General features: G+C 37.3%; 1 protein-coding gene and 1 pseudogene across 2 annotated transcripts in view; one reads left to right on the top strand and one right to left on the bottom strand.

Annotated features, from left to right (window-relative positions):
• LNX2 (ligand of numb-protein X 2) overlaps positions 1 to 27172 on the top strand; it is a 90312-nt gene that overhangs the window by 12067 nt on the left and 51073 nt on the right. The window lies entirely within an intron of this gene.
• Positions 8042 to 8499, bottom strand: LOC123822659 (annotated as a pseudogene).

The following is a 27172-nucleotide window of genomic DNA, read 5'->3' as shown; positions in this document are numbered from 1 at the left end:
GGAGAGTCTTGCAGCAAGGCAAAAGCTTATTACTGTAAATTATAGGTAAAGAATAGTCTCAAGTAAAAACAAATTTCAGCACTTTCGCAATTGTGCAGGTCCTGAGGCAGATAGGTGCATGATTATGTATCTTTTTTCCCCATTGGATATTTATTGATTTTCTATAATGTACCACATACTGTTTCGATGCTGAAAATGAACCAGTGAATTAGATGAGAGGGATCTCTGTTCTCAGGAAGTTTGCATGCTAGGGGTCAGGAGGAGCGATAAACAATAAACATGTAAGCAAATTAATGAAGAGTCTGATGACCAATGCCTGAAAGAAAATAGGACAAATACAGGCAGATCTCAAGTCTGCAGTACTGGGGATTAAATCTACAGCTGGTCAACACCAGAGTTCCTTTCAGCCATTTGTCTTCTTCACTAGGGTACCTTTTAACTAATACTGCCAAAAAGAAACACCCACTGTCCTTTTTGTTTCTTGCCCTTTTGTACTGTCTCCTGGAGATTTCTTACTCAGTGAAACAGCTAAATAGCAAAGTAGGCAGGGATCAAGAGAAGTAAAGCATATGGAAAATCCTTTTGGCTTTTCATGAAGCTGGGAGTTGGTTGAGTTTATATCTGTCAGTATCCCAAAAGTACGTACTGTTCATATGTTCTGAATTAAGAAAAATAAAACCCTATCAGATATTAGGAGAGGGACCAAGGGGAAACAATTTTATCAATCCTTATGGAATTTGCAGGGTTTTGGGAAGTTTCTCACATGTCTTCAAAAAAATACCATCTGTCAACTTATAAAGACATGAACTAAGGTTGGGGGAAGGCTGGAGATTCTGGGGGGTGAGGGTAAAGGGAGAATAAAGGAGAGGAAAAATTTTGGAAAACTGTCATAGCATAATCAATAAAATATACTTTAAAAAAAAGAATCCTGATTTGTAGCTTAGCTGATTCACCAGGCTTTACAACTGATGTATAAGACTTGTGCCCTGCTTTCTTCAGTAGATAAGAATTTGGAGTGTGACCCGTGACCCATGACTCATCAGCTGATGTTGTGGTACACTTTTAGAAACAAAAAACGTGATAGCAGATTGCCCTTACACAGGAGTAGTGTAAACAAATACAAGAAAACACAAATTTTTTTCTGTCCTGATGTTATTAAAGCTGTATGTTAAATTGATTCTTGGAAATGTGTTACAACATTGGACATTCCAATGCATTTGAATAGAATAGGTATAAACTGTGTATTTCTTGCAAAAAGATACTAATTGTGCAGCATTTCTCCCATTTTTTATGGTATGAAGTCACTTTGTAGATAAATAAAATATTTAGACTTGTGATTTATTTAGTTTTGAAACAAAGATGAAGCAATGAAGAAAAGTATTGTTTTGGGCATACTACGTGATTTTTAGTGCTTCATAAAATTGTTTTTGTTTTTGATGTGGACTTCTTGTTTATTTGCTTTGCTTCTAATTACTTATATAGGAACTAAGCTTGGCTGCTTTCTACTTCTTACTTTATTTCCTTTTGTCCATGATCCCGCCATGGTATAATCTCATACACACACAAGTCAGTCTGTACAAATGGATAGATACCTAATGAAAAATAAGTCTCACTCCCACTCCTTTACCCTTAGCCATTCAATGCCTCCAGAGTCAACTGCTCTTAGGAGTTTTTATATTTCCTTCTGGGCATATTTTGTGCATATGAGCTCATATGTATTCATTTCGACAGATATTTTGAAACACATACTGTTCTGTACCTTGACTTAAATTAGCTTAAAATTTATTTAATTTGTTAGTCTTTTTGAAATTTGACTTAGTCACCTTTCATTTGTTTGCTGATCTCACTGAACTACATTACCTTAAAAAATATTTATCCCTTAAAGAACTCATGAACATACTTTGTGGAGGTTTTCTCTGAAGACCATGATTATATTATTTGAACTTTTTTTAAACCTATAAATCAAGCCCTGGCTGGCATAGCTCAGTGGATTGAGCGCGGGCTGTGAACCAAAGTGTCGCAGGTTCAATTCCCATTCAGGGTACATGCCTGGGTTGCAGGTCATGACCCCCAGCAACCACACATTGATGTCTCTCTCTCTTTCTCCCTCCCTTCCCTCTCTAAAAATAAAAAAATGAATAAAAAAAAAAAAAAACAACCCTATGAATCATGACCCTAATGTGTCTTCTTTCCAAAGGGAATGTTAAACATGACAAAAATTAATTTAGTCATTTTTATGATAAGAGAAAATGGAACATTTACTAGGTTTCTTGGATCTAGCAAATATAGTACAGCCATGGGAAAATATCTGTTTGGAAATTTTAAATTTTGCTAAAAGGCTTGGTTATTAGGAAATATTATGTTACAAATTATGCTGAATTAAAAATTACTTGATTAACAAGTCTGCTTGCTAACTGAAAGTGTCTTGGTACATTTTACAGTATTCATAAATTCTGCAGATTGTACCCGTTCAGTATTGTTTGCACTGGGCACTTTTAGAATACCTTTCATTTTGAGAAATTTTGAGCACATACCTTTTATTCCAAAAGGGAGCAGGGGAAAGGCAGTTTTTTTCCTTGAATCCATTGAGAATATGATGTTAGATGTGGAGAGGGAAAAAAGGTAAATTGTTTTCAGTAATTTATGAGTATCACCTTAGAAGGATTTCATATTTTCACTGTTATACACTGCCTTCCTTTTGGTTGTGAAATGTAGATGGCAGAATTACAGAACTACTAATATTAATCACTGTAGTAACTGCCATTTGAGTGATTTCTCTGTGGCTTCACTCTGGTAGTAGCTGTAGGTTTCATTCAGCCGTATATTGTCACAGTAATTCTACAAGGTCAGTATTTTACATTTCAGGAATAAACAATTTGGACAAGGTACAGTAGCCACCTATGATAAAAAGTCAGACCTATTTGATCTAAAAGTCATTACTCTTTAGAGTGGTTTCTCTGAAAAGATAAAGTTCTGATAGTGTCTTAATTGTTTTCCTTCTTCCTGAAAAGGACTTTAAAGGTCATTTTAGTTTAAACTGTAGAGTTGACCAACAAAGAGGCAGGTTCCTCAAGTAAAGGCAGTTCTTTTCTAGGACTCACAGTAAGATGGGTTTTCAAAACAAACAAACAAAAAGTCAGTGGGATTATTTTGTGATAACGCAGTTGAATGATTTTATAGAACTGATGGTTTTATTAATTTTATTCTGATTTTTCATTTAGCCTGGTCTCCTTACACCTTTCAGGATTAATTTAGGGCATACATTTCTGTAGGGACATTGCTGTGTATGAATCATGTTTGTTTTTAGAGACTCATTTAAGACTGCTACATTTATCATAACTATCCATGATTTTTTTTTGCTCTTTTTTTCTCTTTCTGCCCTAAGACATTCCCTTTTTAAATTAAATTTTTTGGGGTGACATTGGTTCATGGGGTCATATAGGTTTCAGGTGTTCATTTCTATGATATATGATCTGTATATTGCATTGTGTGCCCACCAGCCACAGTCAAATCATGTTCTGTCATTATATATTTGGCCCCCTTTACCCTTTTCCACCCCCTTACCCTCTTCCCTCTGCTAACCACCATGCTGTCTGTCTATGTCTATGAGTTTCAGTCTTATATCCCACATATGAGTGAATTCATATGGTTCCTACCTTTTCCTAATTAACTTATTGTGCATAGTATAATATTCTCAAGATCCATCTGTGTTGTCACAAATGGCAGTATTTCATAATTTTTTATGTCTGAGTACTATTCCATTGTATATATGTACCACATCTTCTTTATCCAGTCCTCTGTCGAGGCATACTTTGATTGTTTCTATGTCTTAGCCTCTGTACATAGTGCTACAATGACATAGGGGTGCATATATCTTTGAATAAATGTTTTTGATTTTTTTAGGTAGATGCCAAGAACAGGGGTTACTAGGTCACATGATAACTCTATTCTTATTTTTATGAGGTACCACCTTACTGTTTCCTATAGAAATTGTGGTTTTAAATCATAAAGTCTAAAGGGGAAAGCTGATTGCTTTCCGTATCTGTCTTTCTTCCTGTCTGCCTATCATATGACCGTCTACTATCTGTCTCCCTGTTAAACCTGAAGAATAGTTGTATTTTTAATACAATGCTTCAACTTCTTTCTTGTTTAATTTTGGCTAGTGGTCTTAGAGCTTAAGTGGTGCAATGTTTAAAAGGGTAAAGGGGTTTAAGAGTAAATTGTTTCTTGGGGTTCCTGTCAACATGGTGGAGTAGGTAAGTGCTGTGCTTGCCTTCTCCCATAACTACATCAAAAATACAACTGAATTATAGAGCACTCAGTCTGGAGAACCACCTGAAGACTAGCTAACCAGAATTCCTATACCTAAGGATGTAAAGCAGAGGCCACTTTGAGACTGGTAGAAGGGTGGAGATGTGAAATAGGCTGGTCCCATACTGATGAGTAGCAGTTGGGAATCAGGAGGGATATCTTGGCTACAGAGGTTCTCCTCTGAGGAGCAAGGGTTTGCAGCTCCACACCAGGCTCCCTATCACGGGGCTCCAGTGCTGACAGCTGAATGTGAAAATCTGTGGGGATTCTGTCCCATTGAGACAGGACTACTGGAATCCCAGGTTTCCTATTAAAGGGCCCATTCACAGACTAACTCACAGGAATTCACCTTGGGATCCAGCAAAAGGAAAGCAGCTTAAAAGACACCAGAGACATACAGAGAGAAACTGAATTGTGTGGCTTCAGGGTGAAGGCCACCATTGTCCCTATGTTGAGCCTTTCCTCAAGAAAGCCTATAGGGGTGGTAGGTGCCATATCTGAATCTGTATTAACCTGTTGAACACCACTCATCCCACCCAAGTAACTCCCTGAGACACCACTCTGTCCAACTCACACACTGCCCTTGCCTCTTTGCAGAGGCTGTGCCTCACAGACAGCCTTGGACTGTACTGCAGGCTTTCTTATAAGCTCACCAAGGTCTACAACTCCTGGGCAGGTGCAGCTTGTCTCAGTGTGCCCTGTGCCTTTTGCTGAGTGGCCCCAAGTTGGGTGCAGGTAGTGGCCAGCCTTTGGTTGCCGTTTGGCTTCTTCCATGCACTTCTGGACCCAGCACAGGCAGCTACCAACAGTGGATCACTTTGTAGTTTTTACCAGGTGGTGCTGGGCCAAGTACAGGCAGCAAATGACCTCAGCCTGCACCAGGTTCCCTCCTAAGAGGCCCCAAAACCAACATACTGGTGTCCAGTCTCAGATTATAATAGAGCCTGATTATCTCCACAAACAGCACACCCAAAGAGTGGTCTTGGCAGGCACCAGAGACCCTCTGGGGTGAATCCCACTCTGTGGGGTTACCTCATGCTATGGTTGCGGCCAGTCTTCACAGCCAGTTAGCCTGAGGGTCAACTCCACCCATGATGAGAAAATAGCTATCAAGGCTCAACTGTAATAGGAAGGCATACATAATCCATACAAGGGACACTTCTGGAGCACCCAGTTCAGGTGACTAGAAAGACTGTACCATTGGGTCCAACAGGACGTCTACTACATAAGGCCATCTTACCAAGACTGGGAGACATAGCAGATCTACCTAATACAATACATACAAACAAACACACACAGAGGAGCAGCCAAAATGAGGAGACAAAGAACCATGTAACAAATGAAGGAACAGGAGGAAACTCCAGAAAAAATTAAACAAAATAGAGGCAAGCAATCTACTAGATACGGAGTTTAAAACACTGGTTATAAGGATGCTCAAAGAATGTAGAGAAAGAACTTCAGCAAAGAGATAGTAAGCATAAGGACATAGAAACCATCAAAAAGAACCAATCAGAAATGAATATACTAGAAAGAATCAACAGTAGAATCAATAAAGCAAAGGATTGAATCAGTGATTTGGAAGGCAAGGTAGTAGAAAAATGAATTTAAAAAAATGAAAGTAGTTTAAGGGGCCTCTGGGATAACATCAAGCATGTCAACATTTGAGTAGAAGAAGGAGAGGAGAGATGGTAAGGGATTGAAATCTATTTAATGAAATAATGACTGAAAACTCCCCTAACCTGGTAAAGGAATTAGACACATGGAATGTATAAGAAAATACATCCCAGGAAGCACAGAATTCCAAATAAGATAAACCCAAAGAGGCCCACATCAAGCCACATCATAATGAAAATGCCAAAGATTAAGACAAAGGGAGAATCTTAAAAGCAGCAAGAGAGAAGCAGTTAGTTACCTACAAGGGAGTTCCTGTAAGACTGTCAGCTGATTTCTCAACAGAAACTTTGCAGGCCAGAAGGGATTGACATGAAGTACTCAAAGTGATGAAAATCAAGGACCAACAACCAAGATTACTCTACTCAGCAAGGATTTAAAACTGAAGATGAGATAAAGTGCTTCCCAGACAAATAAAAGCCAAAGGAGTTCATCAGCACCAAAACAGTATTACAAAAAAATGTTAAAGAGAATTTTTTAAGAAGAAAATATATAAATATGACTTAATATAATGACAATAACTACATAACCTATCAATAATCACTTTAAATGTAATGGGTTAAATGTTCCAATCAAAAGACAGAGTGATTGAATGGATAAGAAAACAAGATCCATACATATGCTGTCTACAAGAGACCCATTCCAAATCCGAAGACACAGACTGAAAGTAAAGGAAAAAGATATTTCATGCAAGTGAAACAAAAAAAGGTAGTGTAGCAATACTTATCTCAGGCAAAATAGACTTTAAAACAAAGGCTATAACAAGAGACAGTACTATGTGATGGTAAAGGGATGAACCCAACAAGAGGATATAACCCTTATAAACATTTATGTACCCAACCTAGGAGCACCTAAATTCATAAAGCAAATATTGATGGATATAAAGAAATATATTGACAGTAATATGGTAATTGTTGGGGACTTTAACACCCCATTGACATCAATGGTTAGAGCATTTAGACAGAAATCAACAAGGAAACAGCAGCCTTAAATGACATTGGACCAGATTTACTTAATTGATATTTTTAGAGCATTTCTTCCCAAAGCAGCAGAATATGCATTCATTTTAAGTATATATGGAACATTTTTGAGGATAGACAACAAAACAAGTGTCCATAAATTTAAGACAATTGAAGTCATATCAGAATCTTCTCTAAGCACAACAGTATGAAACTAGAAATTAATTACAAGAAGAAAACTGAAAAACACATAGGTACTTAGCCGCTAAATAACATGCTGCTAAATAATGAGTGGATTAACAGTGAAATCAAGGAAGAAATCAAAAGATACCTTGAGAGAAATAAAAATGAAAACATGACCCAAAATCTATGGGACACAAGTGAAAACAGTTCTATGAAGAGCAAAATTCATAGCATTACAGGCCTACCTCAAGAAACAAAAATAAATCTCAAACAATCCAACTTTATACCTGAACAAACTAGCAAAAGAATAACAAATAAAGCCGAAAGTGAGTAGAAGGAAGGAAATAATAAATATCAGTGGGAATAAGCAAAACAGAATCTAAAAAAATACAGAAGATCAATGAAACTAAGAACTGGTCTTTGTAAAGATTAAACAAAATTAACCTTTATTCAGACTCATTGAGAAAAAAAGAGAGAGAGGACTCAAATGAGATCAGAAATGAAAGAGGAGACATGACTACTGACATCACAAATACAAAGGATCATAAAAAAATACTATGAACAACTGTTTGCCAACAAATTGAACACTCTGGAAGAAATGGATAAATTCTTAGAAACATATTGTACAATCTTCTAAGACTGAATCAAGAAGAAACAGAAAATCTGAATAGAACAATAATTACTAATGATATTGTATCAGTAATCAAAAACTCCCAGCAAACAGAAGTTCTGGACCAGATGGCTTTACAGATGAATTTTACCAAACATTCTATGAAGAATTAATACCTGTGTATCTCAAACTATGTAAAAATTCATGAGGAGGGAAGTTCCCAAAGTCATTTTATGAGGACACTATTACCCTAATCTTTTTTTTTTTAGATACATAAACTGTTTATTAACATAAAAAGCCTACGGGTTTATTTTCTCTTGGACACAACTCTGGTGCAGCCTTAGTGGCCGGTGGTCTTGGTGTGCTGACCTTGAACTTGAAGACCTCAGAAGTGGCACAGTCTTCTGTGGATCCACATTTTCTTCAGCTGCTCCAGGTCTTCATGAAGCTTGTTATCCAAACCTTTGGCCAGGACCAGGCTGTATTTTTATCCTTTATATCCTTCTGTCTGTTCAAGAACCAGTTTGGAATTTTGTATTGTCATGGATTTTTCATAATGGTGATCACATGTTCCACTTCATCCTCTGTGAGCTCTCCTGTCCTCTTGGTGACATTGGTGTCTGCCTTTTTCAACACCACTTGAGCATATCTTTGCCCCATACCTTTAATTGCAGGAATGGTAAATGCTGTTTTCCACTGGCTGTTGACATTGCTGTTGAGTACTCACAAAATGTGCTCCGACTTCTCAGGAATCACTTGAGACATGGTGGCGGCAGCATGTAAGCTTCCTGTGGAAGAGTATCCTGATTCTGAAATCAGACAAAGACATTACAGAAAAATAAAATTATGGGCCAGTATCCCTAATGAACATAGATGCAAATATCCTCAATGAAATATTAGCAAACCAAATTCAGCAATAAATTAAAAAGATCATACACCATGATCAAGTGAGATTTATTCTTGTGATGCAAAGTTGGTTCAATATCTACAAACTAGTTAAAGTGATGTACCACATAAACAAAATAAGATGAAAATCATGTTATCATATAAATAGATGCAGAAAAAGCATTTGGAAAAAATCCAACACCCATTTATGATAAAGACTCTCAGCAAAGTATAATAGAGGGAACGTACCTCAACAGTACAGTGAAACCTTGGTTTTTTAACTTAATTCATTCTAGAAGGCTGTTCCAGAAATGATTTGTTCAAAATCTGAATTATTATTCCCATTAGAAATAATGTAAGTTTAATTAATCTATTCCAGATCCCCAAATGATTCCTTTTTAACCTTTCTTACATACAGTGCACGTCTAATGTACTGTTTAACCTATAAATAAACACTTCTAAAACAAAAAGGAGATAAAATGTAAATGAAAATTTAACAAAAAGGAAATGTATGGTAAAAATGGGAAAATTTATATACACACCAGAACTTACCTTTAATGTTGAGAGCTGTTGATAAGTGAATATGGAAAAGAGAGATGGAGGGATATTGTAGTTTGGAAGGGATCTCCCCTTCCATAAAAAAACATCAGGTAGCTGTTCTGGGTTCTTTCTTTTGTCTCTGTTCCATTAGAACTTGCTTCAGGCTCACTAAGCCTCTGTCTCACTTAAAGCCTATCCAATGATGTTTGTTTTTGCCTGGGTTTTAACTGTTGCCTCAAATGAAGTACTGCATTGTCAATGAACAAGCTTATTACACAGTTTGCTATTTAGTTGTCAGGGTGATATTTTTCAATAAAACTTAGCATTTCCCCCCATTTCTTAAGCTTTTTCTTGATTAGTGAAATAGGAACATCCTCCCTTCCCTCCTCTGAAGAAAGCTCCTCAGCTGCCATCTGTTGCTGTTCCCTCTGAAGGTCTGGGAGTTCCTCCACCAACCTCTCCACATCATCATCGTCCACCTCCAAGCCCATGGACTTGCCCAGAGACAGTATCCTCCACCATAGACATAGGCTCATCCTCAAAGTCTCTTTCAGCAGCAGACTCAGGCCACAATTTCTTCCACGCTGATTGCATGGTCCTGGAAGGTACTTCCCCCCATGCTATGTCTATGAGCCTCAAGTAAGTGAGGATATTAAAATGTTCCTTCCAGAGCTCCCTAAGGGTTAAATTAGTTTCAGGGGTCACCTTAAAACACCTGAAACAGTGCCTTTGTGTAGAGTTTCTTAAAATTAGAAATGGCCTATTGGTCCATGGGCTGGCCAAGAGGAGTTGTGTTAGATGGCAGAACCTAACAGTGATGAAGCTGTACTAGTCCACCAACTTGGCCTCCAAGCCTGGAGGGTGAGCAGTAGCGTTGTACATTACAAGAAGTGTCCTGAGTGGCAGTTGTTTTTCCTGGAGGTATTTCTTCACACTTGGGGCAAACACTTCATGAATCCACTGAATAAAAAAAAATTGGTTACCCAAGCTTTGCTATTAGCCCTCCACATCACATTCATCTTGTTTTTCATGACTTTATTTTTCTTGGAAACTCGTGGATTTTCAGAATGGTAGATGAGTAGAAGTTTCAATTTAAAGCCCCCACTCACATTCCCACACAACGATAACATCAGTCTATCCTTCACTGGCTTGTGTCCTGGCAGTGATTTCTCCTCCTGTGTGATGTAGGTCCTCTTTGGCATTTTCTTCCAGAAGAGACCTATCTCATTTTAATTGAACACTTCCTGAGGAACAGATCCCTCGGCCTTCATGTATTCTTGAAATTTTGTCACAAAATTATTAGCAGCTACTTTGTTAGAACTGGCAGCCTCCCCATGCTTCACTATACTGTGAGTGCCACTTTTCTTATATTTATCAAACCACCCCCTACTAGCCTTAAATGAATCACTTTCAGCACTCATTCCAGGGGTGTCTTTTAGGAGGTCAGCATGAAGCATCTTCACTTTTTCACATATCATTGCTTCAAAAGTGCTATCACCAACTAACTGCATTTTGTTTATTCAGAACAACAACAATTATTCTGTCTTTCAATTGCTTGTGACTGTTGTTTCGTGAGCACTTTCACATCCTTAACAACATCAGCATTCTTGATGGCCTCTTTATGTTTTAAAATGGTGCCAATCATTAATTTTGCCTTTTCATACTTGGTAGCCAGATCAGACAGGCAAACACCTGTGTCATGCTTTGTAATTGTTTCTTTTTAAAGCTCTATCATTGGTCTCACAACTTTCCTTTTCACTTTGCTGCTATCACTAACTTTCGTAGGATCCATAGTAACTTACTGTACATATTTAATAATAAGCAGCAACAAAAGCAGAAAAACACAAAAATATTTATAGCACAATTTCTTGAGATGTTAACAGGAGGTTTAGTGGTACTCTCCTTTGTCACCTGAGAGATGTTTGATTGAGGGTTGTCAGGTCAGGAACCTAAGTTTTGATCAACGACCAAGACATTTTTCCATGAAAACTTTGGTGGAGAACCAAGTTGTTCAAGTTGGAAGACGTTCAAGAACCAAGGTTTGACTCTAAAGGCCACTTATGACAAACCCACAGCTAACCTCATACTCAATAAGGAAAAGCTAAAAGAATTTTCATTAAGAAACAAGACAAGGATATCTGTTTACACCACTTTTATTCAGCATAGTGTTGGAAGTTTTAGCCATAGCAATCAGACAAGAAAAAGATAATAGCATTCAAATTGAGAAGGAAGAAGTAAAACTAATTTGCCAATGACATGATACTACATAGAGAGAATCCTAAAGTTTCCTCTAAAAAGTACTAGGACTGATAAATGAATCAGTAAAATAGCAGAACATAAAACTAATATATACAAATTGGTTGCATTTTTACATACTACTAATGTACTAGCAGAAAGAGAAATTAAGAAAATAATCCCATAAACAATTGATCAAAAAATATCCAGAAATAAATTTAATCAAGTTGATACAAGACCTATGCTTGGAAAATTATAAGATATTAAAGAAATTAAGATACAAATAAATGGAATCATATGCCCTGTCTATGGATAAGAATGAAAATTGTTTAATGTTTGTACTACCCAAAGTAATCTATAGACTCAATGCAATCCCTATAAAATACTGATGGCATTTTTCACAAAACTAGAACAAATAATCCTAAAATTTTTATGGAACCATAAAAGACCCAGAATAGCCAAAGCAGTCAATCTTTAGCAAGAAGAACAAAATTGGAGGTATCACATTACCTGATATCAAACTATTCTTTGAGTGTATAGTATTTAAAATGTCATGAAAACACATGCAGATCAATGGAACAAAATAGAGCGCCCAGAAATAAACCTACACTTATATGGTCAACTAATTTATGACCTAGGAGGCCAGAACATACCCTGTTGGGTAAAGTAGGTAAGAACTCTATCAAAGTGTTCTTAACTATAGCAAGTAGATTACAAGAATGTGTCAGTAGTGAAGGCAAGCAATTTGAGTACTTACGAGATTGTACCTAAGTACACTGTGCCATTCTTTTGAGTTATTAAAGCTATTGGAATAATTGTAACCTGCAAGTCTTTTCCCAAACAACTATAAGCCTACTTTTGCCCACCCTGTACAAAGGGTAAAGATGTCTATCCAAAAAATGGTGTTGGGAAAACTGGACAGATAATGCAAGAAATGAAACTAGACCACTTTCCTTGCACATATACAGTGTAAGTATAAACTCAAAATGGATTAAAGACTTATGTGTAAGGCTTGAAAGTATGAAACTCCTAGAAGAAAACATAGGCAGTAAACTCTTTGACATTACTCTTAGTAATATTTTTGTTCATTTATCTCCTTGGGTGAGGGGAATAAAAGATAAATAGGGCTACATCAAATTGAAAAGTTTTTGCACAGCAAAGGAAATCATCAACAAAATGAAAAGACAACCAATCACTTGGGGGAAGATAGTCACCAATCACACATCCAGTAAGGGGTTAATATTCAAATTTTGGCAACAATGCATTTAAGGCAACACCAAAACAAATTATGCCAGAGGACCTAATATACAGATGGGCAATGGGTGTATGAAAAGATGCTCAGTGTCACTAATCTTCAGAGTGATACAAATTAAAGCCACAATGAGCTGTCATCTCACACCTGTCAGAATGGGTATCCTGCATAAATTCACACCAAGTTTTGGCAAGAATGTGGAGAAAAGGGAAGCCTTGTGCACTGTTGGTAGGATTGCAGATTGATGCAGCTACTATGGAAAATATTATGGAGGTGCCTCAAAAAATTAAAAATAGAACTACCTGGGTATTTATCTGAAGAAATCTAAAATACTAATTGGAAAAGATATGTGCATCCCTGTTCATTATAGCATTATTTACAGTAGACAAGATATGGAAGCAACCTAAGTTCTCACCAATAGACAACTGGATAAAGAAAAAGTACATATACATAATGGAATGTTACTGGGCCTTAGAAAGAATGAAATCTTATCATTTACAACAACATGGATGGACCTGGAGGGTATTATGCTAAGTAAAATAAGTCAGACAGAAAGACAAGTACCATATGATTTTCCTTTTATATGGAATCTAAACAACAATATAAATGAACAACAACAAAAAAAAAAACCAAAGCAACCAGAAACAGACAGATAGATAGATAGAGGACAAACTAATGGTTGCAGATGGGAGGGCATAGGAGCTGGGTAAAAAAAAAATGTGAAGAGTATAAGAAGTACAACTGGTAGTTAAAAAATAGTCATGAAGATTTAAAGTAGCACTTAGGGAATATAGGCAATAATATTGTAATAACTGTGTGTCGTGCCAGGTGGGTGCTAGATTTATCTGGGGGATCACTTCAGAAATTATGTACATGTCTAAACACTATGCTGTGTGCCTGAAACTAATGTAAAATAATATTGATGGCAATGGGAAAAATACAATAAAAGTTTTAAGAATGTAAAAAACATATTGACTGTCAACTGTAATAGGCATACCCTATTGGAAATGGTCATAATATATTCAAGCAGTGATTTCTAGGATGGTTATGCTGCTTTTACAAGCTAATTCAAATGTTGCAATTGTACGAAGATGTGTGGTTTTTTGTTTTTTGTTTTTGTTTTTTAATTTTAAGTGGTGGCATCATTGGCTGTTCTTGTTCCCCCAGAACTTAACTGAAAGACCTTAACTACAATTCCAAAATGTAAGGGTAGCATTGTAGTTAATGTAGGGAAAGGCGATGAAACTCTTTTAGTGTAGAAAACAGAAATTATATTTTAAAGGGAGATTTGATAATATTCTGTTAAACAAATATCTTTCAGTTCATATTATTGATCTTAAATTATATATGGTTAAGTAAGCCATAAATTATTGATGTTATCAAGTAGTAAGAAATGACTAGAAAGAAGTTAGTACTTTGACACCAATTTTCCAAGTAACTATGCTAATAATTTGACAGCATAATTATTTCATAAGACATTAAATGAAAGTATAGTATCAATCATGTGACTTCTAGAAAGTAGAAAAAATTTATTTAAAAATTATATGTAAAATTTACTTATAATGTATTTTTTCTTAAGGCCCTATATTTTCTATAGCTCAGTTATTCTTGTGCTATAATAATCTTCTTATAAATAGTTGTAATTCACAAATAATTAAAATGTTCATTGATTACGTATAACATATTGGCTAAAATTTAAAAGGCTGACAACATTAAATGTTTGCAAGAATGTAGAGCACCCAGAACTCACATATTCTTTGTGGGAACATAAAGTGATACAACTGCTTTGGGAAAGGTCTGGTAGTTTTTTACCAAACCAATTAAGCATATACCTGATCTGTGGCCCAACCTTTCCACTTTTAGGTATTTACTTAAGAGAAATGAAAACATGTTTATTGAAAGGCTTGTACAAGAATATCTATATAAACTTTTATTCATAATCCCCAAAAGCTGAAAACAGCCCAGTTGTCCATCAGTAAGTAGCATGATACAGTGAGATACTGCAGTGCAGTTGAAACAAACTGCTAGTATATACCATAGCATGGGTGAATCTCAAAACATACTAAATAAAAGAAGCCTTATCCAAGAGTAACATACTCTTTGCTTCCATTTGTATGATATTCGAGAATAGGCGAAACTAATCTATGATGGAAAAAAATCAGAATAGTGGTTAGAGGGGATAGGAGGGAACTTTCTGGAGTGATGATTATGTTCTGTATTTTAATAGAGATTTGTGTTAAATGGGTGTGTATGCATTTGTCAGAAACTCAACACATATACACGTAAAATTTGTTAAGTTTTTTGTATTTGGATTTTACATCAAAGAGAAATGTAAATAAACATTGAATTCAGTTAATGATATGCATACTATAATATTTAAAAAGAAGTGTACTGACCTGTGCAGTATACTTTGAAGTGTATGAAAAGACAAAATGGAGGGAAAGATGGGTAAATATATGATAAAGCAAGTATATAAAATGTTAATGACACTTCCAGCCAAGATGGAGGCACAGGTAGAAACCCTTTGCTTCTTCACACAACCAAAAAGAGGATAACAACCAATCTAAAATCAATAAACCAGAAGTGCCAGAAAATCAAACTGCATGGAACCCTGACAACCACGGAATTAAACAGTCAAGCAGAACAACCAGACCGGTAAGGCCACAGATGGAGAGAACCCGTGGTAAGGCAGTGGTCTGTTCAGGCAGGACTGGCTGAGAAATGGCAGCTAGGTGGAAGACCATGTGTGCGGGGCTGGTTGTGGCAAGGCTGTGGGCTGCGTGGGCGGTGCTGACTTAAGGGAAAACATACTAGGAGCTGGCTGTGGACTACAGCAGTTGCTGCAGTGGGAGAAACTCCCAGCCTCACATGAGAGTTTATTGGAATGTGGGCTAGAGACCAGCAGGTGAGCTGCATTGTTCCCTCTCTGGCCCCTCCCTCACAAGCAGTGCTGTAGCACAGCATGGAGGGTTGCCCTGCCCTGGTGAATACTGAAGGCCCCACCCTTTTACAACTTAACAGGTGACCCAAACAAAGAAATAGGGCCAAAATGAAAGAACAGAGCAAAACTTCAGAAAGAGAGCTAAGAGATGCGGAGATAGCCAACCTATCTGATGGACAGTTTAAAGCCCTGATAATCAAAATGGTCACAGATCTGATTGAGCTTGGTCAAAAAAATGAAAAAACAAATGAAAGATATCCAAAATGAAATAAAGCAAAATATTCAGGGAACCAACAATGACAGGATGGAAACCAGGACTCAGAGCAACAATTTGCAACAAAAGGAAAAAATAAACAACTGGAACAGAATAAAGAAACAAGAATTCCAAAGAATAAAGAGAAGCTTTGGAACCTCTGGGACAACCTGAAATATTTCAATATCCACATTATAGGGGTGCCAGAAGGAGAAGAACAACAGCAAGAAATTGAAAACTTATTTTAATAAATAATGAAGGAAAACTTCCCCAATCTGGGGAAGGAAATAGACTTCCAGGAAGTCCGGGAAGCCTCGAGAGTCTAAAAGAAGTTGAACTCAAAGAGGGACACACCAAGGCACATCATCATTAAATTACCCAAAATTAAAGACAAAGAGAATCTTTTTTTCTTTCTTCCTTTTTATTTCTTTTTTAAATTTATTGTTGTTCAATTACAGTTGTCTTTATTTTCTCCCTCCCCCTCCCCCCATCCCTTCCAAACCCATCTCCCTCCCCTGCTTCCACCCTCCCCCTTGGTTTTGTCCTTGTGTCCTTTATACTAGTTCCTGAAAACCCTTCTCCCCACTGTCCCCTCCCCCTCCCCTCTGGCTATTGTTAGATTGTCCTTAATTTCAATGTCTCTGGTTATATTTTGTTTGCTTTTATCTTTGTTAATTATGTTCCAGTTAAAGGTGAGATCATATAGTATTTGTCCCTCACTGCCTGGCTTATTTCATTTATTATAATGCTCTCCATTGCCATCCATGCTGTTGCAAAGGGTATAAGCTCCTTCTTTCTGCTGCGTAGAATTCCATTGTGTAAATGTACCATAGTTTTTTGATCCACTCATTTGTTGATGGGCACTTAGGTTGCTCCCAGCACTTGGCTTTTGTAATTGTGCTGCTATGAACATTGGGGTGCATAGGTTCTTTTGAATTGGTGTTTCAGGGCTCTTAGGGTATAATCCCAGCAGTGGAATTGCTGGGTCAAAAGGCAGCTCCATTTTTTGTTTTTGAGGAAATTCCGTATTGTTTTCCACAGTGGCTGCACCAGCCTGCATTCCCACCAACAGTGCACTAGGGTTCCCTTTTCTCTGCATCCTCTCCAACATTTGTTTGTTGATTTGTTTATGTTGGCCATTCTGACTGGTGTGAAGTGATATCTCATTGTGGTTTTAATTTGCATCTCTCTGATGTTTAGTGATCCTGAGCATCTTTTCATGTGTCTCTGGGCCCTCTGTATGTCCTCCTTGGAGAAGTGTCTGTTCAGATCTTTTGCTCATTTTTTAATTGGGTTGCTTGTCTTCCTGGAGTGGACTCATGTGAGTTTTTTATATATTTTGGAGATCCAGTCATTGTCCCAGGTGTCATTGGCAAATATGTTTTCCCATACAGTTGGCTCTCTTTTCATTTTAATGCTGTTTTCTATAGCCATGCAGATGCTTGTTTATTTTAAAAATATATTTTATTGATTATGCTATTACAGTTGTCTTATTTCCCCCCCTTTATTCCTCTCCACCCTGCACACCCCCTCCCAAACATTCCCCTCCTTTAATTCATGTTCATGTGTCATACATATCAGTTCTTTGGATTCTACTTTTCCTATACTATCCTTACCCTCCCCCTGTCTATTTTCTCCCTACCATCTATGCTACTTATTTTCTGTACCTTTGCCCCCTCTCTCCCCCTCCCACTCCCCTGTTGATAACCCTCCATGTGATCTCCATTTCTGTGGTTCTGTTCCTGTTCTTGTTGTTTGCTTAGTTTGTTTTTGTTTTAGGTGTGGTTATTAATAATTGTGAGTTTCCTGTGATTTTACTGTACATATTTTTATCTTCTTTTTCTTAGATAAATCCTTTAAACATTTCATAAAATAAGGGCTTGGTGATGATGAACTCCTTTAACTTGGCTTTGTCTGAAAAGCACATTATCTGCCGTTCCATTCTAAATGAAAGCTTTGCTGGATAGAACAATCTTGGATGTATAGGTCCTTGCCTTTCATGACTTGGAATACTTCTTTCCAGCCCCTTCTTGCCTGCAAGTCTCTTTTGAGCAATCAGCTGAAACAGTTTGATGAGAACTCCTTTGTAGGTCACTGTCTCTTTATCTCTTGCTGCTCCTAGGATTCTCTCCTTCATTTTAATTTTAGCTAATGTAATTATGATGTGCCTTGGTGCGTTCCTCCTTGGGTCCAAGTTCTTTGGGACTCTGAGTTTCCTGGACTTCCTGGAAGTCTATTTCCTTTGCCAGATTGGGGAAGTTCTCCTTTATTATTTGTTCAAATAACTTTTCCACTTGTTGCTCTTCTTCTCCTTCTGGTACCCCTATAATTTGGATGTTGGAATGTTTAAAGATTTCCTGGAGGTTCCTAAGCCTCTCCTCATTTTTTTGAATCCTTGTTGCTTCATTCTTTTCTGGTTGAATGTTTCTTTCTTCGTTTTTGTCCACACTGTTGAATTGAGTCCCAGTTTCTTTCCCATCGCTATTGATTTCCTGTACATTTTCCTGTCTTTCATTTAGTGTATCCTTCATTTTTTCATCTAATTTGTGACCAAATTCAACCAATTCTGTGAGCATCCTGATTACCAGTGTTCTGAACTGTGCACCTGATAGGTTGGCTATCTTTTTGTCGCTTAGTTGTATTTTTTCTGGAGCTTTGATATGTTCTATATGTTCTTTAATTTGGACCTTTTTTTTTGTCTTTATGCACCTGTTAAGTAGTGAGGGGAGGAGCTTTACGCGTTCACTAGGGTGGGGCAACCCACAAGGCTGGCAGTCTCACTGGATGTGGGGGAGGGGTCTGAGAGGGAACAATGGCGCTTGCTTCTTTCTCTGCTGGTTTTCATTCACTTTCTCCACTACCCACAATCAAATGGGGTCCTTTTGGTGCTGATTCCCAGGTGGGTGGGCTTGTGTATGTTCTAGGACCCTGTGGGTCTCTCCAGTGAACTCTCCTGTGAGGCCGGGAGTTTCTTCTGCTGCCGCCTCAACCCCCACAAGTGTTTTCAGTCAGAGGTTTGAGGCTTTATTTCCCAGAACTGGTACCCTGCATTGTGCAGTCCATCCTGCTCCCCAGTTGTTTCTCCTGGTTTATCTGTGCTGGAATGTGGGGCTGCCAGGTCCGCCAGCCACTGCCTTGTTACAAGTCCTCTCTGCCCAGCTGCCTGAGTCTGCCTTTCCTACCGGTCTGAATGAATGTGTCTTCTTTAACTCCTTGGTTGTCGGACTTCCATACAGTTCAATTTTCTGTCAGTTTGCTTGTTATTTTATTTCTACATTGTTGTTGTCCTTATTTTGGTTGTGGGAGGAGGCACAGTGTGTCCACCTATTTCTCCATCTTGGCCAGGAGTCCTTCACTTGTTTTTCTTAAACAAAGAGTAGGACTGAATGGTAATGCCTTCAGAAATATTATTAAAAATCGTTTGGTTTGTCTGGGATTGTGTTGCATGTTGCTTATAATGTGTTTTGTTGTTGTTATTGTTTTTCTTTATTGATGGGGAAGGGGAGAGAATGTTAGAAATTTCCCAATTTCGGGTACCATGAAACGTGGATTTTGAGAGTAGGTAGCCCAGCGTTTGACTCCCATCTTGGTTACTAATAGCCTACTTGTTTTAAAACCCTGTGAGCCTCATTTTCCTCATCTATAAAATTGCGATTTTTAACTAGTTCATAGGGTTTCATGCAAAGGTTAAATGAAATAATGCTTAACCTTTGACATTAAGTAAAACAGTAAATGCGATGTCTGGCATATAGTAACAGTGGATAAACAGAACTAGGAGAGAATAGTTAAATGCTTGGAAATGAACTCTACGACTCTTCCAGTTTATTTGAGGAAGAGGTAAAGCAGTAAGGTGATATGCTGAGATGAAAATAATCCACAAGTATGATTGACTCTGAATGAACTTTTAGGACCAGGGACATCTGTGGATTCCTTACTAAAGATATTGGATCCATCAGCTGCTATAAAATGACCAATGTGAAAATGGTTTAATGTTTAGAGTGGTGTTTGGGCAGGAGAAGTTAAAGTAGTAGACTTTTGGGGCAGGGGAGGCATATAACATCCATTCTTGGCTTACTTCCAGCTTCTCATTTCCCTTTCTGGGGATCTACTTTTTCTCTACTTCAGTCTGTGTGCTTCTGGGGCAGTCGACTCAACTAACCCAGGTCTGGCCCATTAAGGCATCTTGTGTCCCTGGTTACAGCGATTGGTTAACGATGCATACCTGACCAAAATCAAACCATGAGAGATAGCAAGTTGTAATTCTGGGGCTCTTGTTGGTATAATGTGGATGCTGGCTAAGGCCTATGACTGTGTGACCCTAAAACTGCTGGGAACTGGCTGCCACGTATAGCCTGAGTATGAGCCCAATCCAGAGGAAGCAGAGCTCGGTGAAAAAGCCCTGAGTCCAGTCACACCTATCCTAAGTTTTTCACTTAAACCAGTTTTAGTCAGACTTCCTATCATTTGCAAGAGGGATCCTACACAAAGGTGCTCACCCGTATGCATCTATGAGTAGCATTGTTTGAGTACTTTTTTACTTCCTGGGTGATTCTAAGGTTGGGTTGGTATGTCTCTGTGTCATGTATACTTCGCTTATATAATAGTCATTATATCTGCTGGTTAGATTGTAAATTCTTTGAGGGGAGGGGCTATCTTACTCCTGTTAAATATACTTTTCCTCCTCATAAATATAGATACTGATATATGTGTTGTCCATTATAGTAGCCACTGGCCTTATGTGGTTTTGAGCATTTGGCATGTGGCTCATCCCAGCTGAGGTGTTCTGCAAGTATAAAATACTGGTTTCAAAGACTTAAATCAGAATGTGAGATACCCCATTCATAACTTTTAAAATATTAATTACATGGTGATATAATAATTTTGGAATATTTGATTAAATAAAATATATTACTAATCTTATATTAGTAATGTAAAATTAATATTACCTGTTTCTTTTTTCTTAATGTGGTTTCTAGATCCTGCACATTATAGTTCCATTGCACCCTCTATCCCTTCTTTTTTTCTGTCTTGTCAACCAGGCCCTTCCTGTCTCCCCCTAAAGAGGCAGTCTCTGTGACATAGGGCTTGTGAACTCAGTGCTTAAAGTCAGAGACCTGGCCTAAGTTCTTTCTCTCCTTTAGGTATGCTGAGTACTTTGTTAGTAATTTAGAATTAAGGATTTACTTTAAACTATTATCTGCCATCCCATACATGCTAGGCAGTGTGCTTGGTGCTAAGATTATAATGCTGAGTAGAGTGCAGGCCCAGCGCTTACAGAGATTCCAGTCTATTGGGGGAGACAGATATTAAATAATCATGTAAGTAATTATTGTGATAAGTACTAAGAATGAAACACATAGAGTGCCATAAGACCATATAAGAGGGGACCAGTCCTAGTCTTGGGTGCTATTGTCAAAGGTTTTTGTTTTGTTTCATTTTTTGAAGAAACCGGGATTGGAAAGATGAGAAAGAGTTGCCTGGGAGAGGATAGTGAGAAAGGTATTCCAGGAAGATGGAATATTTGCAAAGGTCTTGAATCAAAACAGAGCATGGCTCTTTCAAGGAACCAATAGAAAATCTGTGGAGAAGAGAAGTAAAATCATGAGGATGGTGGTAAGAAATAAAAGTTAAAGAGTTAAGTCAGAACAAAATGATGCAGAGTAAAATTGGTAAGACTACTTCATGGATTAGAAGGTGGTCGGGAAGGCAGTATCAAAGATTGCTTCTGAGTTCCTGGCTTCGTGCCTCTGTGGCGTGTGCTAGTGATTCCATTCACTGAAGGAGGACCATGTTTGGGTGGCAATGATCTTGGCTTTGATTTTGGAAGTGTTAATGGTATCTTTGAAACAATGAGATGTATGTTTTGCTTTATCAAGCTTTGAAGGAAGACCCCCTCCCCACAAATAGTTTTACATTTGTGGGACTTTCATATTACCTCAATCTTGTTACTATAATTTAGGAACCTCTTTGGTCCTTATCTGCCTAATAATCATTCTGATCCTGCTTCTTTGGGAAAAGATTTAGGTTGACAAGTTTAAGATCAAGATAAATTGTATTATATGTTAATCTTGTTATATCTGAAAATCCACATTGAATCTTTATTGTTACAAAAATACAATTCAGAAGCCGAAATGGATAAGTATTAACATTTGCTGGTCTTTATCCCTTTTCTCACTCTGTAGTATTTTCCTAGATGACCTCATACCTACTTTTCATATCCTCAATTGCCTTCTTATATTACTAACTCCCAGACGCATATCCCTAGTTCAGACCTGTCCTTGCATCACCAGATTTGGATATCGCTATTTAGATAAACATCTCTGACAGGCACATCACATTCAATGTGTCCAAAGTCCAACTCTTGATCTCTGTGTCACCAATCCCTAGTGAAGGGCACTATTGACTATTTTATAAGCCAAGTGCCTGAGGAGCCTTTCTGTGCCACCCTCACTTACCCAATATCTAATTCATCTACCTAACCTTTGAAATCTCACTCAACTCCTTCTCTGCACACTGCTACTGTCCTAGTTTGAGTTAGTTTTGCTTTGGACCACTCTAATAGCTTTTTAACTGGACTTCCCCCAATTCCTTCAAACTTCTCTTAATTCTTCTTTTACATTATATCCAGAAAAGTTTTGAAATACAGATCTCATCTTGTCATTCTCCTTTAAATCCTCCTATAGGAATTTTTTGTTTGTTTATAGAAGAAAGACCCAAATCCTTACAATTGCCCATGGCACTTTGTGAATTAACCTTTTTTTTTTAATTGAATTTATTGAGGTTACATTAGTTCACAAAGTCATACAGGTTTTAAGTGTACAACTCAACAAAACACCATCTGCACACTGCATTGTGGGTCCATTGCTCTGAGCAAAGTTTCTTTCTGTCCCTGTTTTCTCTCCCTTTGCCCACCTCCACCTACCCACTTTCCCTCTGGCTATCACCACAGTATTGTCTGCATCTGTGTATTTTATGCATTTATATCTTTTTTTGCATAATCCTTTCACCTTCTTTCATCCAGCCCCTGACCTCCTTCTCCTCTGACAGCCGTCAGTCTGTTCTGTGTATTCATGCCTTCTTCTCTTTTGTTCATCAGTTTATGTTGTTCATTAGATTACACATATATGTGGGCTCATACGGTATTTGTCTTTCTCTGACTGGCTTATTTCACTTGCCAAAATATCTCCAGGTCCATCCATGCTGTTGCAAAAGGTAAGATTTTATTTTTCTGTTTTATGGCCAAATAGTATTCCACAGCTTTTTTATCTACTCATCTACTAATGGGCCCTTGGATTGTTTCCAGATTTGGGGAATTATAAACAACAATGCAGTGAACATAGGAGTGCATATATTCTTTTGAATAAGCATTTTGAGTTTCTTTGAATATATTCCCAGAAGTGGAATCCCTGCTCCAAAAGGCAGATCTATTTTTTAGTTTTTGAGATAACTCCATACTGTTTTCCACAATGGCTGCACCAGTCTGCATTCCCACTAACAGTGCACTAGAGTTGCTTTTCTCCACATCTTCGCCAGCACTTTTTTGTGGATTTATTGATGATAGCCATTCTTGACAGGTTTTAATTTGCATCTCTCTGATGATCAGTGATGTTAAGCATCTTTTCATCTGTCTATTTGCCATCTCTATGTCCTCTTTGGAGGAGTGTCTATTTGGGTCCTTGGTATTTTTTTTAAGATTTTATTTATTTATTTTTAGAGAGGGAAGGGAGGGAGAAAGAGAGAGAAACATCAATGTGCGGTTGCTGGGGGCCATGGCCTGCAACCCAGGCATGTGCCCTGACTGGGAATCGAACCTGCGATGCTTTGGTTTGCAGCCCGCGCTCAATCCACTAAGCTACGCCAGCCAGGGCCCTTGGTACATTTTTTAATTGTTTTGTCTTCTTGGTGTTGAGTAGTTTTAAGTTCTTTATATATTTTGGAAATAACCCCTTGCCAGATGTATCATTGGCAAATATGTCCTCCTATTCAGTGGATTCTCTTTTCATTTTGTTGATAGTTTCCTTTGCTGTGCAAAAGTTTTTTAGTTAGATGTAGTCCCATTTGTTTATTTTTTCTTTGTTTCCCTTGCCTGAGGAGATATATCTGCAAAAATATTGCCACAAGAAATATATGAAATTTTACTGCCTGTGTTTTCCTCTTGAATTTTTATGGTTTCATGACTTACATTTAAGTGTTTAATACATTTCGAGCTTATTCTTCTGTATGGTGTAAGTTGGTGGTCTATTTTGATTTTTTTTTTTGCACATATCTATCCACTTTTCCCAACACCATTTATTGAAGAGACTGTCTTTACCCCATTGCATGTTCTTGCCTCCTTTGTCAAATATTGACTATATCAGCTTGGGTTTGTTTCTGTATTCTCTATTCTGTTTCATTGATCTATATGCCTGCTCTTATGCCAGTACCATGCTGTTTTGATTACTGTGGCTTTGTAGTATAGTTTGATATCAGGTAGTGTGATACCTCCAACTTTGTTTTTCTTTCTCAAGGTTGTTGATGCTATTTGGGGTCTTTTGTGTTTCCACATAACTTTTTGGAATATTTGTTTTAGACCTGTGAGAGATGCCATTAGTATTTTAATAAGAATTGCATTGAGTCTATAGATTGTTTTGGGTATTATGGTTAGTTTAATGATGTTAATTTTTCCTATTCATGAACACAGTATATGTTTCTACTTTGTACATTTCTCAATTTCTTTCTTTGGTATCTTATAATTTTTCAAGTATGGATCTTTTACTTCCTTGGTTAAATTTATTCCTAGGTACCTTATTTCTTTTTGTTGCCATTTTAAATGTGATTGTGAATTAATCTATCTCTGTAGACTTCCCAGCATTTTCTCATGTTCTCTGGTGAACTGTCTTTGTTTCCCTGACCTTCCTCAAATCTCAGCTAAAATATCACATTCTCAGGAAAGCTTACTTTGAACCTCCTTGTTATGCTATTCTAATAATGTACTATGTACTCTTGCTGTTTTAGGTATATTTGTGTCATTGACTAATATGTCTGCACAGACTAAGCTTTTTGAGGGCATGGACTAAGCTCTTACTGTTCAGCTCTCCACAGTAACCCTGCCCCCTAGCACAGTGCCTGTTATACAGTACTGTATATGATCGATACAAATGTTTTGAATGAATCCTGAATTTTCTGGTGCGTTGGTTGACTGACTGGAGAAATGATAAAATTTTTTTTAAACATGTTGTTTTACTGTAAGGTGTGCTTATTTAGACTGTTTCCATGGACACAGCAACCAAAAGATTGTCACCATTACAGTAATGCTTGCTGGGTGATATTTACTCCATTGTTAACCAAGACCCAGAGATGTAGATGTTTAGATACATGTTTCTTGAGTTTGAAATCCAAAGTGTGAAAGTTTAATTTGAGGAAAACTTGTTAAATATTCACTTGTTTCCAGTACACTTTGTAAGTTCTTTCTTTCCACTGAAATAATTTGTTGGAGAGCAAAAGAGTTGCTAAAGCAAGCGTGCTGTTCTCTTTCTACTAGATACTTTTGTTGTTTGTTTTCATTTGTATTGTCTGTCATTTATTTTCTTTCCTCATGAGTGCTTTGTGAATAAATGTTACTAATTGACATTCACATTGTTAAAACATAATTGTCTGTAATATAAGTGAACTTCTCTTACTAGGAATCACAAATTCAAATTGCACTGAGGATGCTAGATGGATAGAGGCAATTATACCGAAAATGATTTTTATAACCCAGAGCTATTGACAAGAAAAAAACAGGTGGGATTTCAAGACCTTAGTTCTCAAGACCTTACTTTACAGAGAAGTAGCAGATGACCTTAAATGATGGTGGTGTTTTGTTGCACCTTAAAAGCTTAGGAAGAAAGCCTTACACATGGTTAAACATTTCTTTATACATATACACGTTTATATATGAAGATTGCATTCGCAGCTTTGTAAAAATTTTGTGTCCTATGGCAAACATAAGTGAATGTTTTCCAAGAAGCTTTTAGAGAGCATGATGGATAGCTCAAAAATTGAGATGCTCTACAGTTTTATGTCCATTCAAATAGATTTTGGTATCTGAGTGGAGGAGTGCAAAGTTATTTGAATTTTGTGGATGTGATTAGGAGTGTCAATTTTGAAGGCTTCTTTTTATCACACTAAAAGTAAAAAATGAAATACAAATTATGGAAGTTCTGTTAGACTAAGAAATGAGGTCCATCTAGCATTTTGGCCCATATATAAATAGCAGTATGTGTTTTCTTCTGGACGTTAGCCTCCCTGATGCTAAAAACAGAATAAATAATTCCCCTGTGTCTGTCCATTTATTTATGTGAACATATATATGTATGTGGGTATGTACATATTTTGACTCTGTGTAACCTCTACATATTTACTTTATGTATTTAAGTAAAATATGTATTTTAAAAAGTATAGCTCTACAATCAGACTGCCTAATTTGAATAATGGTTCCATGAATTACTAGCTTTGGGATCTTGGACAAGTTACTTAGTGTAATTTCCTTCAATTTCCTCATCTGAAAAATGGGGATGATGCTGATGATGATAATATCAAACTCAGGGCTATTGTGAGGACTAAATCTGTTAATTCCCCATCTCAGTTAATACTTTGCCTGACATATAGTAAGAACTCAGTAAATAAATATTAGCTATTACAATTATCTCCTCTAATCCATTCCCTTTAGATGTCAAAATTGCCCTCAGGAGTACATCCCTGTTTAGTTTAGACTAACATTTCTTTTTGACATCAGTCCTATCCCCTTTTGTCTGACAACAAAAACCCTCATGTTTTTGTCCTTGTCCCAGGTGCTTCTTGTTTCATTTGCTCTCATTTTCATTGTCTACCTCTCAGTCTTTTCCCGGTTATACTGTGTATTTATGTTATTGGACATTGTCTTTTTATTTTAAACCATGGTGAGACTTCCCTCCACCCCATTGTGCTGGAATGTTTCAGCTGGAAGAAGCTTTACAGATTCTCTAGCTCAGTTAGCCCAGTGCCCTAGTTGTTCAAAGTGGAAAGTTGGGGCCTGAGACTGCAAGTCCAAAGATGGTGAACATTTTTTGTAAGTCTCGAAAGACACTTTATTTCTCAACAGAGTATAATTCACAGAGTAAAGTATTAAATGAACTATTAAACTTTGGCTTGGGAGATATCAGGAAATTCTTATATTTATAATGGAGAAACTAATCTTGAATTACAGGGAATGTAGGTGCATTTTGATGGGAAATATGAGGAAAGTTCACTTACAATTTTTGTTTCTCTGCTATGTCCATGCCTGTTTTGGTATGCTAACCCCTTCTGTTATCCTCTTGTTTCTCTTTTTAGA

Source organism: Phyllostomus hastatus, unplaced genomic scaffold, assembly GCF_019186645.2.
Source record: "Phyllostomus hastatus isolate PE091 unplaced genomic scaffold, TTU_PhHast_1.1 phas_contig_41, whole genome shotgun sequence".
Lineage (NCBI taxonomy): Eukaryota > Metazoa > Chordata > Mammalia > Chiroptera > Phyllostomidae > Phyllostomus > Phyllostomus hastatus.
The sequence above is the reverse complement of the archived record's forward strand: the minus strand, read 5'-3'. Positions and strand labels throughout refer to the sequence as shown.